Below are 15,448 nucleotides of genomic sequence, written 5' to 3'. Positions count from 1 at the left end.
CCATGGAAATGTTGCATTACCTGCTGGGGCGTAGATTTATTGCCAACCGTGCCCCTCTTCAATGGATGCAACGGAACAAGGAAAAGAACACAAGGGTAACCAGGTGGTTCTTATCCCTCCAACCTTTCCAGTTCCGCATACAGCACAGAGCGGGAAGTTGCCATGGCAACGTCAATGGCTTATCACACACACACTGTCTGGTGACCTAAGCTGCCCAACCCCTTGGTGTTGAGCAGGGGGGAGGGATATGTGATAGACCCAGGCCAGTTGGGTACAGCAGAGTAGCAGAAGGCAGATCTACTGGCCACTGGCTTAACAGGTTTCTGTTCCCTGACTGACCAGAGCAGGGGCTGCTCCAGGCTAATGAGAACACCTGACTCCAATTAACCTGCAAAGAGTCAGGTGAGGCCATTAAACTAATGTGACCACCTGACTCTAAGGCCCTCTGATACTATAAAAGGGCTCACTCCAGTCTGGCAGAGGAGAGCCAGGGGAGAGGAAGTGCAGTTGAAGGGCTGGTTAATGAAGACATCCTCAAGCCATTGGTAAGGTAAGGGTGAAGAAGAGAGAAGCGGGAGAGCTGTGGGGAAGTGGCCCAGGGAAATGTAGCATCTCTGGCAGTGAAAGGTCGGCTGCTAACAGCTGCTACTATTAGGGTCTCTGGGCTGGAACCCGGGGTAGAGCGCGGGCCTGGGTTCTCCCCAACCTGCCACTACAGAAACACCTCCTAGGAGGGGAAGACAGGCCCCTGTTGGGACAGGAGACTAAACTGTTTGGGAATAAGCCCATAGGGACAACAGAGACTGTGGGAGTTCTCTCACCAACCTCCTTGCTGGCTTATGATGAAAAGGCTCAGTAGACTGTAACCCTGGCCCTAGAGAGAGAAGTGCTATGTGGGGGGTCACAGTGAGCCTCTGAGGCTAGCATAAACTGCCTAGAAGCATGGGACCCATGGGGACAAGGATGGAGCTCTGCCACAGTATTTAGTCTTATTCTTGGGGTCCTCATCTGATATCTGATTAAATAGTAATAATGATAATAACTTGCTTCCAAAACATTGTAAGTTGTACACACTGGGCACCCTCATCATCTGGACTACAGCTATCCTCTCAGAAACAGGTGGTCAGTCAACAAAAGCTAGACCATACACTAGTCAAGCAAGCCAAGACCAAAGCCTAGCTCCAGCAGTGAATGATCCAAGATATGGACATGTGTGAGTGTTCATATAGTGTTATGTTTCCACTCTAAACATCTGTGTAAGTTCTGTAGCCTGAAGGAAAGGAACTCTCTGCTCCCATCTCTTGTTGAACAGGGGAAAGACCAGCGTTTGCATAAACTATTTACCCAGAACTCCAGATGGACAGAAGTTCCAGAGGAAGGAGCTCTCTCTCCTCATCTAATGATGAACAGAAGGAAGTACAACTACAGAAATAGCTTCATTTGCATATGCTCTCTACTCAGAGTTCCTACAGTGAGACTTTGTGCAGTTATGATGGCTCCCCAAATCAGAATTGGTTGGGTAATGAAACTAAACTGAGGAGAAAGGGAAAAGGGCTCCTATTCTGTGGCAAGGACTCTACTCATGGGTCCTGTATACTATTGGTTCCCCTTCACTGAGGCTCCTGTGCGGTTGGTAAGAATCTTTAGTAGGAGGCAATGCGGAGGCGGCTCTTTGGCAGAGACTATGAGAAACAACTCCTTTGATGGGCTGCAGTGCAGAGGGGGCTCTTTGCTGAAGCTGCTGAGGACAGCAGCAGAGCTGAGAGAAATGTTGAGGCCCCTCCTGAAATCAAAGCTGAAATCACTATAGCACAGTTAAGTGGTAGAGCCTCTGGACATGACCAGGCAATGCTTCCCAACAGATTGGAGACATACCTGCCCAAGTGTACCTCAGGACTCTGTATACCTACTGACACCAAACCATGAAAGTGGCTTACAAGATGGGAAAGGGGGAAGTGACTTGGTATGTTTGTCTATTGGATGCTCACAGTGGTGGGTGGGGAACATAGTAAAGGACTATTACCAAAATTATCATGGAGTATTTTACTTAACATTCAGATGATTATGATGCTAGTCACCTTGATTTCAAGGACAGCATTGACAATCATAGTTGGTATTGATGGGTCTTTGCACCCTATGAGTAACATTCATGTAGACTGGAGTTGGTCAATTTTTTTCTGATGGAACAGTTTTCTGTTGGGAAATGCTAATAAAAAAGAAAACTCAATGTTTCACAGCAATATATCTGCTTAATCAATTTTTTTGACAAAATATTATCAGTTTAATTTGGATAAACTTAAAGGACACCATTCTGATAAAGTCAAAATGGTAAAGGAAAAATGAAGCACTTTGTCCTTATTGAAACAGAGCTCTTTGAACTTATTGAAATGAAATGTTTCAATAAGGTCATTCTGATATTTACTAAATGAAAATTTTCAGAAATTTTGCTTGGAGGGAAATTTTGGCTTTTCATTCCAAATCAGGACAAAAGGAAGTTTTGAAATGTCAGAATTTCCCATGAAATGGAAAGTCTGAGTTTTGACCATCTCTAAATATATTTTTGCTGTGTTTCTTACAAGTAGATTCATTGGTCCTTTCTTCCTAATGAAGTGATCCTTGTTTCATATATACACAGGCACACTACCTGCATGTGAGCAAATATTTCCTATTAATGGCCCCCAGGGAAGATATTTAGTGATCCCAGAAATCTTGAGCCAGTGGTGTTAATTAGTTAAGTGGGACTCCTTGCTATCTGAACTCAGACCTTGTTGCAGCTGAGAACACCTGGCCAAAGGGTTACACCTCTCTTATAACATCTCACATGTGGACAATGAACAGCACCTTGCAGAAGGTGAGCCCAAATCTGCCCCTGAGAGGAGTAAACTTTAACTGGGGGTATGTTTACACTTACCATGGATCAACGCTGCGGCGATCGATCCACCGGGGGTTGATTTAGCAGGTCTAGTGAAGTCCTACTAAATCTATCACAGACTGCTCTCCTGTTGACTCCAGTACTCTACCTGAACGAGAAGCGTAAGATAAGTCAACTGGATGGTTTTGCCCATCGACCCAGTGCGGTGTAGGCATCGCAATGCATTGACCTTATTCAAATAGCTGGAGTTGCATAATTTAAGTCGACTTAACCCCGGAGTGTAGACCTGCCCTCAGTAGCAGACAGTTTTGGACAATAGCCTATCTTTCACTTATGAATATAACCAACTTGCTTGCAGCTGTTCTTGTGCATTTAAAAAAATTCATTCTCTGTCCCTATCAATGAGTACACCTTTTCATTACCTGACAAATACAGGGAGGTGCAGTGAAAAATCCCTCTGAGGCAGGTTTAATTAGTACAATGTACTAATGTGGATTCTTGGGTAAAGAAGAATCAGACATTCTTTACTGTTAGTGATCAGTACTTCATTACTTTGTCAGACTCTCAACTAGACTACTTGCAAAGTTCCCTGGCCCACGAATACATATCATAGAATTGTAGAGTTGGAAGGGTCCTTGAGAGGTCATCCAGTCAAGCCCCCTGTGCTGAGGCAGGACCAAGGAAACCTAGACCATTCCTGACAGGTGTTTGTCCAACCTGTTCTTAAAATCCTCCAATGATATGATGGGGATTCCTCAACCTCTCTTGGAATCCCGTTCCAGAGCTTCTCTATCTTTATAGCTAGAAAGTTTCCCCTAATATCTAACCTAAATCTCCCTTGCTGCAGAGTAAGCCCATTATTTCTTGGCCTACCTTCAGTGGATATGGAGAACACATATTGATCACCATCCTCTTTATAACAACCCTTAACATATTTGAAGACTGTTATCAGGCTCCCTTCAGTCTTCTTTTCTTCATAGGTCAGGTTTTCTAAACCTCTTATCATTTTTTCTGCTTTCCTCTAGACTCTCCCAGTTTGAGAAGTCCTTAAGTATGGTGTCCAGAATTGGACACAGTACTCCTGCTGTGGTCCCACCAGGTCTGAGTAGAGTGGGACAATTACCTTCCATGTCTTACATATGACAACTGCTAATAAACCCCAAAATTATATTGGCCTTTTTCACAACATTGTTGACTCATATTCAATTTGTGATCCACTAGAAACCCCAGATCCTTGTGAGCAGTACTACTACCTAGCCACCTGTGTGTTTGATTTTTTCCTTCCTAAGTGAAGTACTTTGCACTTTTGTTGAATTTTATCGTGTTTATTTCAGACCAATTCTCCAATTTATCAAGGTCTTTCTGAATTCTAATCTTGTTCTCCAAAGTACACAATCTGTAAATTTTATAAGCATTCTCTCCACTCCATTTTCCAAGTCATTAATGAAAATATTGAACACTACCAGATGTAGAACTGACCACTTTAGGAATCCACTAGATATGCCCTCCAAGTTTAACAGCAAACCATTGAGAAAATTACTTTTTGCGTATGGTGTTTCAATCAGTTATTCATCCTCCTTATAGTAATGTAATTTAGACCACATTTTCCTAGTTTGCTTATGAGAATGTCATGTGGGACTCTATCAAAAGCCTTACTAAAATCAAGATGTATCACATCTACTGCTTCCCCCTATCCAGTAGGTCAGTAATCCTGTCAAAGAAGGAAACTGGTTTGCTCAGATAACACAGATATGGTAGCTGGAGACACACAGTTCATGCAGTTTAAAGACCCTTCTGAGACAGTCTGCTGTCCCTAACCTAGAGAGGGATATGGCCCATTTCATATATTTTTTGAGGCCTGTGTGGCATTTCCAGATTTTCCAAACTCTTCACTTTTGTTTTTTTTAACAGTACTTTTCTATTCCTCCTGGTTCCAAATAAAACCTTCAAAATGTGGCAATCTTCCTTTGGCTCGAGACAGCCAGAAATAGTTGCTCTGAAAGTTTCTCTCTCAGACCTTCCACTAAACTCATTGCAGATGCCTAAATGTAGTGTAAACCTACTCTTAGACTGTGAGCTCTTTGGGACAGTGTAGTGAAGTGGTGTGGCCTTCCTCCAACCCAGAGGGGGAGGAACTACCCTCTCTGCCTAGGTGGGCAGAACCAGACCTACCTTGCCCTTCCCACCAGAAGTGGGTAGGCAGAACCAGAAGTATAAAGGGCAGGAATGCTAGCTTAGTTGGTGCTGTCAGACGTATCCTGCTTGCTCCAGGCTGGTGACAAGCCCAGTGACACCCAGCTCACTGGAGAACTTGCATCTGCTGCAGACCTGCCAGGACTGCCACTGGCCACCTACCCATAAGTGCAAGAGGATACTCCATTGATCCAGGTACTCCACCACTGTTAGGGCCCTGGGTTGGGGCCTGGTGGAGTAGGGTGAGTCTGGGCCCTCCCTGCTATCCCACCCCTGGCGTGGCAGCCTCCCCTTGACAGGTCAAGGGGCCTGCATTTGTGAGCTGTCCGCCAGAACTAAGACACCCAACCCCTGGGTTTTTGCTCTGCCCCTTACTTAAGGGCTCAGAGCTAATTGACTCCTGTGTTTGCCCTGCCCCTGCTTAAAGGGCCCAGAGCTTATAGACTGGTGTCTGCTTTGGCCCCTGCTTAAAGGGCGCAGGGACTATAGATTGTTGGCTGCTCTGCCCTGGCCAAAGGACCAAATCATACGGGCTCCTATGAGGCCCTGTTCCGGCCTAAGGGCCAGAGCCTGTTGGCTATTTGAGGTTCTGTCCCATTAGACCGCTCGGGACACTAACACCTGTGTGCTAATTCCCTGATTCAAGGCAGAGATCCCAATGGTATAGTGAGGCGGTGTGGTCTGCCTCTGACCCAGAGGGGGAGGGACAACCACCACACCATTACAGGCAGTGATTGTCTTTTTCTTCTGAGTTTGTGCAGCTCCTAGCACAATGAGGTACTGGTTTATAACTTGGATTCCTAGGTGCTGTGATAATACAAATAATAATCACAAAATCATTGCATATATTTTTCTCATCACATGCCCCATGAAACAGGAAAGCCACATGGCCACTTTTTGGTTTAATACAACATTACATGTGCTATGTATCTAGGCTAATATGAGCCTTTATTTTTGGTTCACAGTTATCAGGTGACTTAAAGCAAGCTAGCAAGAATTTATTTCTGTACAGCTTCCAAGTTGACCAGCATTCCACTTTTTCATTTTTTGAAATTACTTCAAAAAGCGTTGCCACATCTCAAGGAGAAACAATTGCAGGACAAGCAAAGTGATGCACATCACTGTTGCAGCTTTATTGGCAACAGCCCAGATCATTGTGTAACGATTAGGGACTGTTGTAATACCAGTGAAATGTTAAAATGTTTTTATCTTTCCCATTACTGTACGTTTGCCTTTGGAGCGTACTCCGATTTGGTTATACTAACCACTCTTGATTGATTTACACTGGCAGTAGAAATTACAGATGATAAATTCCAAAGATAAGAAGGAATTAATGACCTATGGAAATTTTTAAAATGTACCTATTGCCAAAACCAGATATTGTCCTCTTAGATTCATGACTTATAGTACAGATTGAAAAAGAAGTAAGTAAAATTAGTCTAAATGAAATCAAGAAGATATTATTTTCCATTTAACAAACTGTAGGACTAAATTATGTAAAAGCCAGGACTTATGTTGAAAGTTTCCTTTGCTGAATTTGTCTGTCTTTAGAGGCCTGAAAAAAATATTGCTCCTGAGGCCATATTACAACTAGTTTATCCATTCAACCACATTGTTGCTTTAGTGATCCATAGAGGTGGTAAAACAAACCATAAAACAAACCCCTTAAAGTGAAAATGTTAATTTTTTTTGTCAGAAATGTTATTTTTTTCACCATTTCTCACACACCTCTGTCACTGGGCAAAAAATTGGGGGAAATGAATATATTTTGCCATTTTTCATTGAAATAAAAAAAATGAACTGACTTGAGGTAAGACAACTACACCCAAAACATGCAGAACTAAACACATACAACACAGGTAAGCTACTTATACTAATCTGGACTTATTTGCTTGAGTGGCTAGAGCTAAAACACAAAATATTAGAAAGAATTCCAAAATTAGTCTCAAGTAATTTTTTCATTTCTAATTCCTTTGTCAAAAAATGAATCACCACAGTTCTGGCACAGCAGGAGATGTGTTTTTTCATCTCCATGGGGGTTTTGAACTTCCTGAGTGATCTTCAGATATAACATTCACACAATCATGCATAATTGATTTTATAAGTTTCTGAAGGCTCTAGAAGGCTCAACCATCAGGCCTAACATCTCCCAAGCAATGAAGTCTCTCTCCTCATCTAGAAATTATCACAGCCCACCCACCTCTAATTCATTGATTCAATCCATTTGGCTAAAAATGCTGCCAAGTACAGTTTTATATCTCAGACCCTGGATGCTCTTCTCAGCTGAAGTGGTGCCCACCACACGGTGGGCCCCCTTCAGTTTGTGAGAAGGTGACAGAGGCCTGTGTCTGACTCAAATCCCAGTGTTCTTTGCAGCAAAATGTATTCATGTTATTCTCATTACTTTATAACTCCCTTCCCAGCCCGGTGCACTTTATTACAATAAAAGTTCCCAAATTTTAAATCGCATGCTTTAAAAGTAATTGTCCCATCATTTCACAGTATCTTCTTCCCCCACAAGGCCTCAGTTTCTTGCCTGAACTGCACCAATTGATACATTATGTATAGGTGGATAGCCAGAGTGTGCTAAGTATTTTCCAGACAAGTGTAAAGGTCAGGTCCTTGCCCCCAAAAGCATATAAAGGATACAGACAATGGAGAAATGGGGGATGAGATGCAGTAGAAGCAAAATGACTGAAGGCATGATGTTTAATGTGTAACTTGTTGGTGACCTGTTTTCTGTCTGGATGATGTTCAGGCTGTTTTAAACAAATCTTTGGTTAGAGTTTTTATAGGTATCAGAGAAGAAATGTGTTTTAATGAGGTAAAAGTGAGGTGACATGGTAGACTAGAGTATTAAGGGAGTACCAGGAAGAAGGGGGCTACAGAAGAAGTCAAGGAGACAGGAATGGAGGAAGGAATGTAGAGGTTGGCTAGCTATGTGAGTTTGGTGGAACAGGATGAGGGGGAAGACAATAGGAAGAGATGAGAACAAAAGGAAAGCTGAAACTTAATAGTGGAAGACCTTAATAGCAAAGACGAGGTGAAATCCTGTCCCCAAAGTCAATGGGAGTTGTGTTATTAACTTCAATGGGACTCAGGTTCTCACCCAAGAATATTGCCTCTGAGGTGATGGGAACACAGTGAAGGGATTTGAATACGTGCTGGACAAAGTTGGAGTCGCAAGCTAGATGGGTGAGAGTTAGTTACTAGCCTTTTATTAAGCAGAACAGAATTGTTGGCTGTACAGGTTATTTTCTTATATAGTTATTGAAAGAGAAGATGTCAAATATACAAAATAAAAGAATACAGTAAGGTTGAGGTAGTATTAGAAAACACAGATGAGTTTTTGGCATATGGATGGAGGAGGGAGGGTGCTGAGACAAGAGTCAGGGAGGCCAGTGAAGGGGAGTTTGAAGAAGCTGAAGCAAGAGATGATCAGGGCCTTGACAGGGTTATAGCACTGTGAATGAAGAGGCATAGATGGACTTTGAAGATATTCTGGAGGACAAGGCAGCAAGATTTAGTGATGGCATTGTGGGGAGAAGCAGAGAGGAGACAGAATGACACCAAAAATGCCAGCTGGACTGGGACAGGGTGGATGGTAGAGTTGCCAGTGATTCCCAGAGAAGGGAAGGAGAGGCGAGTTTGGAAGGGAAGATGAGGATTCCAGGTTTTGCAATGCTGAGTTCAAGATGGAGAACTGGGTAGCTGGAAGTGCTGTCAGAGAAGCAGACAGATATCAGACTGACTGGAGAGGTCAGTCTGTGAATCATCAGTATAGAACTAGCAGCTGAAGCCATGTGGTTAGCTAAGGTTACCAAGGGATAAAACAGAGAGAAAGAGAGGAGAGGACTAAGGACAAAGCATTCAGGGAGGTGAGAAGGAGAGTTGGGTGTGGGATGGGAGATGCACTTATTAGACTTACGTTCTATTTTTCTTAGTTTGAACCCTGAATCTTAGTTTGAAAGTTGACTCATTTTTTTAAGTTGGTAAATGGTGCTTGGCCTCAAATCTTTGGGACTCTCTTTTGGTTATAGATATTGAAAAATATTCAGCTCCATGCTTACAGGGATATGTTTCATAGATTTATCAGGAGGCTGTCTTCCTGTGGGAGAGCTCCACACGTCAGTATTTTACAGCTAGTGCTGGGAGAGTTGGCAGGCAGAGTGACTGACAGCACATAGTAGAGGTTCTTTTCATTTTAGCAAAATGATGTCAACATCTGGAAAAATTCTAAAGCTAACGATACAATATTATAATGCAAAAATCTTTGGAGAATCCTAAAGTTGTCCCCACCAGCTTGATTAATTACTAACCTTCATAAATCCTTGCATGAGAACAAGTAGAAATTGAATTAAGTATTAAGTAATCCATTAATGTACTTTAATAGCTATATTTCTTTAGCTGTGTTTCCCCTGGATGGCCAACCCTTAAAGGGGCATGTATGTCTCAATTTGCTTAGTACTGGAAATGAATACTCGAGATATGTCTTTGTGAGTTGGGGATTGGAATGAAATAATATTTGTGAGGAAATGTGTTGGAGTGTAGATCGGAGGCATGTGGAAATATGCTAATATTTCATTAGCTCCAGATGCTGAGACTTAGTTTCACAAGGGTCCCATTAGTAATTTTCAGAAAGATTCATCAAGTGTCTGATCTAAACCCCACTGAAGTCAATGGAAAGATTCCTACTAATTTTGAGCTTTGGATCAGGACCCTAATTACATTGAAATACATTGAAAATAAGTGCACGCAACCATAACATCTGCTTGTACTTAAATCTCCTCCCTAAAAATTTAATTATTAGTTGAATTTACTAAAAGCAGCTAACTAAAGACTACAACTTCACCCTCAAAAACAACTTTCTTGCCTATTCAGAGAGGGAGAGCACATGTGGTCTCCAATCTGACAGAATCATTACTTTACACAGGCTGTTCCTATGTATCAAAATATAGGAGATGAGCAGGACCCCATGGACTGCATTTAGCTCTGCTTTTGATCACCCCAGCACTATCATTATAGATGGCACTGGTAGTGATGCCTATAGTTGCCTAACACTTTCTATTATAAGTCCCTGTTTTTAGTTGCTTAAAACTGAGCTGGACTATCACTAATCAGAGTGAAATTTTCCATGCTTGGTCTCTGCCTCAGGTTGAATTTCTTTGGAAATTTTCAGCAAAAATGGCCCAGCCATTTCTGAGGTTAGGAAAAGTAGGTCACTTTGCCAATATTAAAAAATGTTTCCAGCCATCTCTTTTGAAGAGCTCTAGCACTTCCAGGGTGTGAGCAGAAATTGAAATTTGGTAGGAGGGTGATCCTTGAGTTCTAGTTTCAGCTGTTCCACTGACCTGATGATTCTGTGCACATCATAGCACTTCTTACTGAGTATGGCCTCACAAGCCAATCCGAGGAGATAGGAAAGGGTTATTCAGCTATGCTGCAGGTGAAGTAACTGAGAGAATGCACAAGGGCACTTCTGACAGACCTGTGAATAGAAACCCAGGGCCAAATTCTCTGCTGCAAATTCTCAAGTGGTGCAAGACAAAAGGCACAGATGAAGTGTGAGAAAGACAAAGGTAGTCTTATGTCACTTTTTTGCCTCCTAGAATCTGGTGATCCAGGGTCAGTGTCACTCCCCACAACTCAACATAACTTAGAGGAACCCCAGAGGTTCCTCTAACTTATTGCAGTATTACCTGGATTCCTGTGGGTATCTCAGCAACCTACATCTATAGGAGGGCACAAGACTCCAGGTATTCTCTCACCTCCCCACAACATGTCCCCATGCTTGAGGCTGTAGGAGGGAGGTAGTGTAGGGATATATATACTGGCCCCACAATATCCCTATACTAGAGGATTTCCCTTGGGAGCCACTATGCTGTCTTCATGGCCCCTGTGCACCATTGGATCGGGGCTAGAAGTTGGTCTCAGGTCCTGAATATAGCAGATCCAAGTTTCATTCTCTTAGCCACACTGCCTTTCAGAATGACTAAGCCAAATCTATATTTTTAGCTGTTGTCTATAGCCAATAGACCACATTCCTTCAGAACCGGGAATAGAATGTAAGATTCCCAATATGTCACATCTTCCTCCAGTATCTGAGCCTCATAGTAGCCACTCCTTTAGCTCCAGTGGTAGAGGTTTGCACTGTGGATTTAAAGAACTTGGATTCCAACTCTTATGATGAGGGGGTCATTATGGTTTATATGATGGAAATTCTATTTTTTCAAGTTTCGACCAGCTCTATCCCTCACCACAACACAAAGGAACTTTTGTTTCCTTCTGTGTGCCATAATACCAACCCTTGTTGTCATATTGTTAATGCAATTGAATATACTAGCTACATTATATTTCAACATTGCTGCCACCATTGTTGCTAGAGCTGGTCAGAAAATGTCAAAAGGAAACTTTGTTACTGTTCTTCATTAAATTATGTTTTCATCATAATATTCTGACCACTTGGTTGTCCTTCATACTATTATTATTGTTGTTGTTTTATTGCAGGGGGTGTAAGGACTCCATTCAATGATTAGGACCCTATTGGGCCAGTGCCTAGTGCAAATAGCACAGTGACATTCCCTGTCCCACAAAGGTCACAATCAGGTATCTATACAACAGGTTAGTAGACACAGAAAGGGGAGGGAGGGAGAGGGAAGCTGTGGTCACACATTTATTTTCCCATTCTTTGCAACTATATGGATAAAAATGAAAGAAAATGTGAAACTGAAGGAACACATCAATTAATGTTGCTAGTGGTATAAATCATTGAATTATTATAGCATTTTGCTGAACATAAAGGGACATGTTAACCATTGTCATTGCACTTTAAGTCTTGAAGGTTCTAAATTGTCATTCTTAACCAGCTTCATTGCTGACGAGCCACAGAACTGGTTGAATTTATCTTTGTGAATAATATTTGTTGCAAATGTAGCTTTTTTTTTCTGCTTACAAACCAATCCTGCTTTCTGTTAATGTTTATTGTTCCATTGGAAACATTCTCTGAATAGTTTCAAAAGACAATTTTCATTCTTTGGGTTATCTGCAGTCTGTTCAGTTTGAGTTTTTGCTATTCATGGTGAATGGTTGGTCACATAAGTCTCATGGTATTGTTTCTGTTCCCTGAATGAATTATGTTTCAAACAGAAGGGAATAGAGAAGATGGTCTGCATCATCTGCATTTGCTTTGGACCTTTCATGTGATGCATTTTGCATACATGCTCTAGGACAGTGGTGGGAAACCTGCGGCCCATGGGCCGCATGTTGTCTGTCAGGGTAATCTGCTGGCGGGTCGCGAGACAGTTTGTTTACATTGACCATGCACAGGCACAGCTGCCCACAGCACCCAGTGGCTGTGGTTTGCTGTTCCCAGCCAATGGGAGCTGCAGGAAACAGTGGCCAGCACATCCCTTTGGCCCACGCTGCTTCCTTTGGCTCCCATTAGCCAGAAACAGTGAACTATGGCCACTGGGAGCTGCAGGCAGCTGGGCCTGCGGACGATCAATGTAAACAAACTGTCTCATGGCTCACCAGCAGATTATCCTGACAGGCCACGTGTGGCTCAGGTTGCCCACCACTGTTCTAGGGTATGTAAGATATTATTTTGATTTAAGAGCTTTGCTCTTAAGACTCACCATGTGGGTCACTAACATTACTATGGTCCTGATCATGCAAACACACATGCTTAACTTAAAGTAAGTGGAACTCCGCATGTGCATAGGTGTTTGCAGGGGTGAGGCTTTTATTTGCAATGGAACCATGCCCACTAAACATAGCTATAAACAGCTGGCAATATGGATCTGTGCATAGAAAGCATGACCACCTTTTAAGTGACTGAGAACAATAGGTGTTTACCTAAGGATCAAGCAGAAGTTTTCTTGAAACAAATAATTTTAGAATTCCTCACTTTGATTTATAAGTATATGCATGAAATGTCCTTCCAGTCTAGATGATGATGATGATGATGATGATGATGATATGGAAATTCCTCTAGGAAATGACTAAGTGTTGGAACACTATCAGAAATGCAGAAATAAAGGGACTATTTTAATTAATTTATAAGAGCAAGATTCATGCCCGAGATCTAGTTTAAATGCACAAATTCAAACTTGTGGCTACAGTACTTCATCTAAAGAGGACTATTATACTTCTGTTCCAATTCAGTCCAAAGGAAAATGACCATCATTAATATGTCCCCTTGGCATCCCCTTGATAGCAGAATACATATAAAATCAGCATTTGCTCTTTGCAAAAGCCACTGGCTAGAATGCTTGTTTGGTATTTGCTGCATTTCTTCTGATATCCAAGTCTAATTAAAAGGCCTTCATAACTCACATAGTGAATGGGCAACATCTACAGATACTGACACAGCTTTCGTCAGCTGTGATCCATATGGTAGCAAAGCAGAGAGTAGCATGATACACCAAGTTAGAATAAGGAAGCATTTGGCAGCAGAGTAGCTAAACTGGAACCACAGCTGATCTCAGCAGCAGTCAGACAGGATTGGTTTTCTGCTTGGCATGGACAGGATGGGAGGAGAGGATGGAAAGACTCTCTAAAAAGTTACTCTTTAAAAATGTCACTTTTGTGCTCAGCAGATCTGTTAATTTCAGTGACAAAACCAGGCCCTCTCAGAGGACTAGAGAGCCTCAGGCCACTTCCAACTTTTGAGGCCCCTAGCCATAATAAAAATAAAAAATTACAACCCATTAAAACAAAAGGCACCAAAAGAAGAGTGAGACATAATTTGAATATTTTTTTATTTAACAAATGCTTTTCTAGCCTTTTTCTGTGCAAAGGCACTAATTATGGAGGAAAAATCAGTCACAGTTGATATTAAGCATAGTAAGCCCATTCAAATGCTCTTGTCCCATAGTTGAATGGTGATAGTTCTTTACCAGTTTTACACATTGAAGGTGCGTTCACCTGAAAAAAAGAAAAGGAGTACTTGTCGCACCTTAGAGACTAACAAATTTGTTAGTCTCTAAGGTGCCACAAGTACTCCTTTTCTTTTTGCGAGTGCAGACTAACACAGCTGCTACTCTGAAATCATTCACCTGAAGACACTGATGCAGGCAAACTAACAAAAATACACAATTCAATTGTGATATTAGGAAACACTGCAGAGAGTCCAAGTTTGGGTATTTCTTGAAGCAATTCCTTTGGCTTGCAATCCAATTTAAAGTTTGTGGAATATATTCATTTAAGGAAGATGACCTCGTCACTGAGATCTTTTGAGACTTCTTTGTTGTACTGTTGCTGAAATTGTTCAGCTGTGGAAAGTAGATCTTCATAACTCAGTCTGTTGAACTGCCAAAGAAATCCCCAAAGGGTACAAATTAGTTGGTTACCCAAATCAATGTGTAAGACCTGATTGAATAGCGTCAGTGATGACAAGGAAGACAATGACCCTATAATGCTGCTCAGCATCAGATTCCATAGGTAAGTTGCAACTGGTGGAGAACTCAGATGAAATGCCAATATTCTGTGCTACTAATTTTGACTTGGTCAGGATTGCATCCCATTGTTCACAAATCTGTTGAATGTCATTGATAAGACTTTCAATGTTATCCCTCTCAACATCAAGTGTAGTATTGCATGCTTCAATTACTAGATTAGTTTGGTGGATCATTGTAAGTAGGTTCATCCACAAAGATGATATCAGAATGCATTCAAACTTGAACTTGTGCTTCTGAATAGACTGAAGTTCAGTTTGAGCCTGTGCAGTGAGATTGAGAGATTCAAGCTCATTTAAAGCCTTTCTCACTGAATTCAAATGGTGCTCAACTGGTGGCACACCATCAATCCATGCATATCATCTAGTTTTGGACATCCCATGCAGTGAAACAGGAAGATATTGCTTCAGAATTTCCCACCTTTGTGGACTGCTACTGAAGGGATTGTACATTTGCTGAACAGTTCCGAAGTAAGTAATTGCCCCCTTGCATGATTCAGTGCAGTCAACATCTACAAGGTTTAGTGTGTGGTTTCTACAGCTGAAAAAAATAGTTTGAACTATGCTCATGCAGAACTGCTTGTATACCTTTGTACTTCCTGGCCATATTAGAACCATTGTCATAGGCTTGACCAATGCAGACTTGAAAATCTAACTTAAAACCTTCTAGAATTGCTAGTACTCAAGCAGCAATTTCTTTTCTTGTTTCTCATGAAATTATCAAATAAAATAAACCTTTCTTCAATTGAAAATTTTGAGCTGTCTACAATCTTAACATATCGAAAAACCATAGTAGTCTGTTCCTTGTGAGAACAATCTGGAGTGGCATCAACAATGATTGAAAAATACATGGCATTTCAAATCTCATCAAGAATTATTGTTTTTACAAATGACCCACATAGCTCAATAAACTTGTTCTATATGAGTAT

General features: G+C 41.6%; 1 long non-coding RNA gene across 2 annotated transcripts in view; it reads left to right on the top strand.

The window, feature by feature from the left end:
* The first annotated feature begins 275 nt into the window (after positions 1-275).
* The window catches only part of LOC119853734, a 26,722-nt gene continuing 11,549 nt past the window's right edge, over positions 276-15,448 (top strand). Inside the window, exons 1-2 of one of the 2 annotated variants that reach the window (XR_005292193.2) lie at positions 276-545; positions 11,573-11,686. This is a non-coding gene — a long non-coding RNA (uncharacterized LOC119853734). Of the gene's footprint in view, positions 551-11,572; positions 11,687-15,448 lie in introns of both variants that reach the window. The other variant, XR_005292194.2, reaches the window with a different exon arrangement.

The sequence above is a fragment of the Dermochelys coriacea genome, chromosome 3 (assembly GCF_009764565.3).
Source record: "Dermochelys coriacea isolate rDerCor1 chromosome 3, rDerCor1.pri.v4, whole genome shotgun sequence".
Classification (NCBI taxonomy): domain Eukaryota; kingdom Metazoa; phylum Chordata; order Testudines; family Dermochelyidae; genus Dermochelys; species Dermochelys coriacea.
This window is presented reverse-complemented; position numbering and strand designations above follow the sequence as displayed.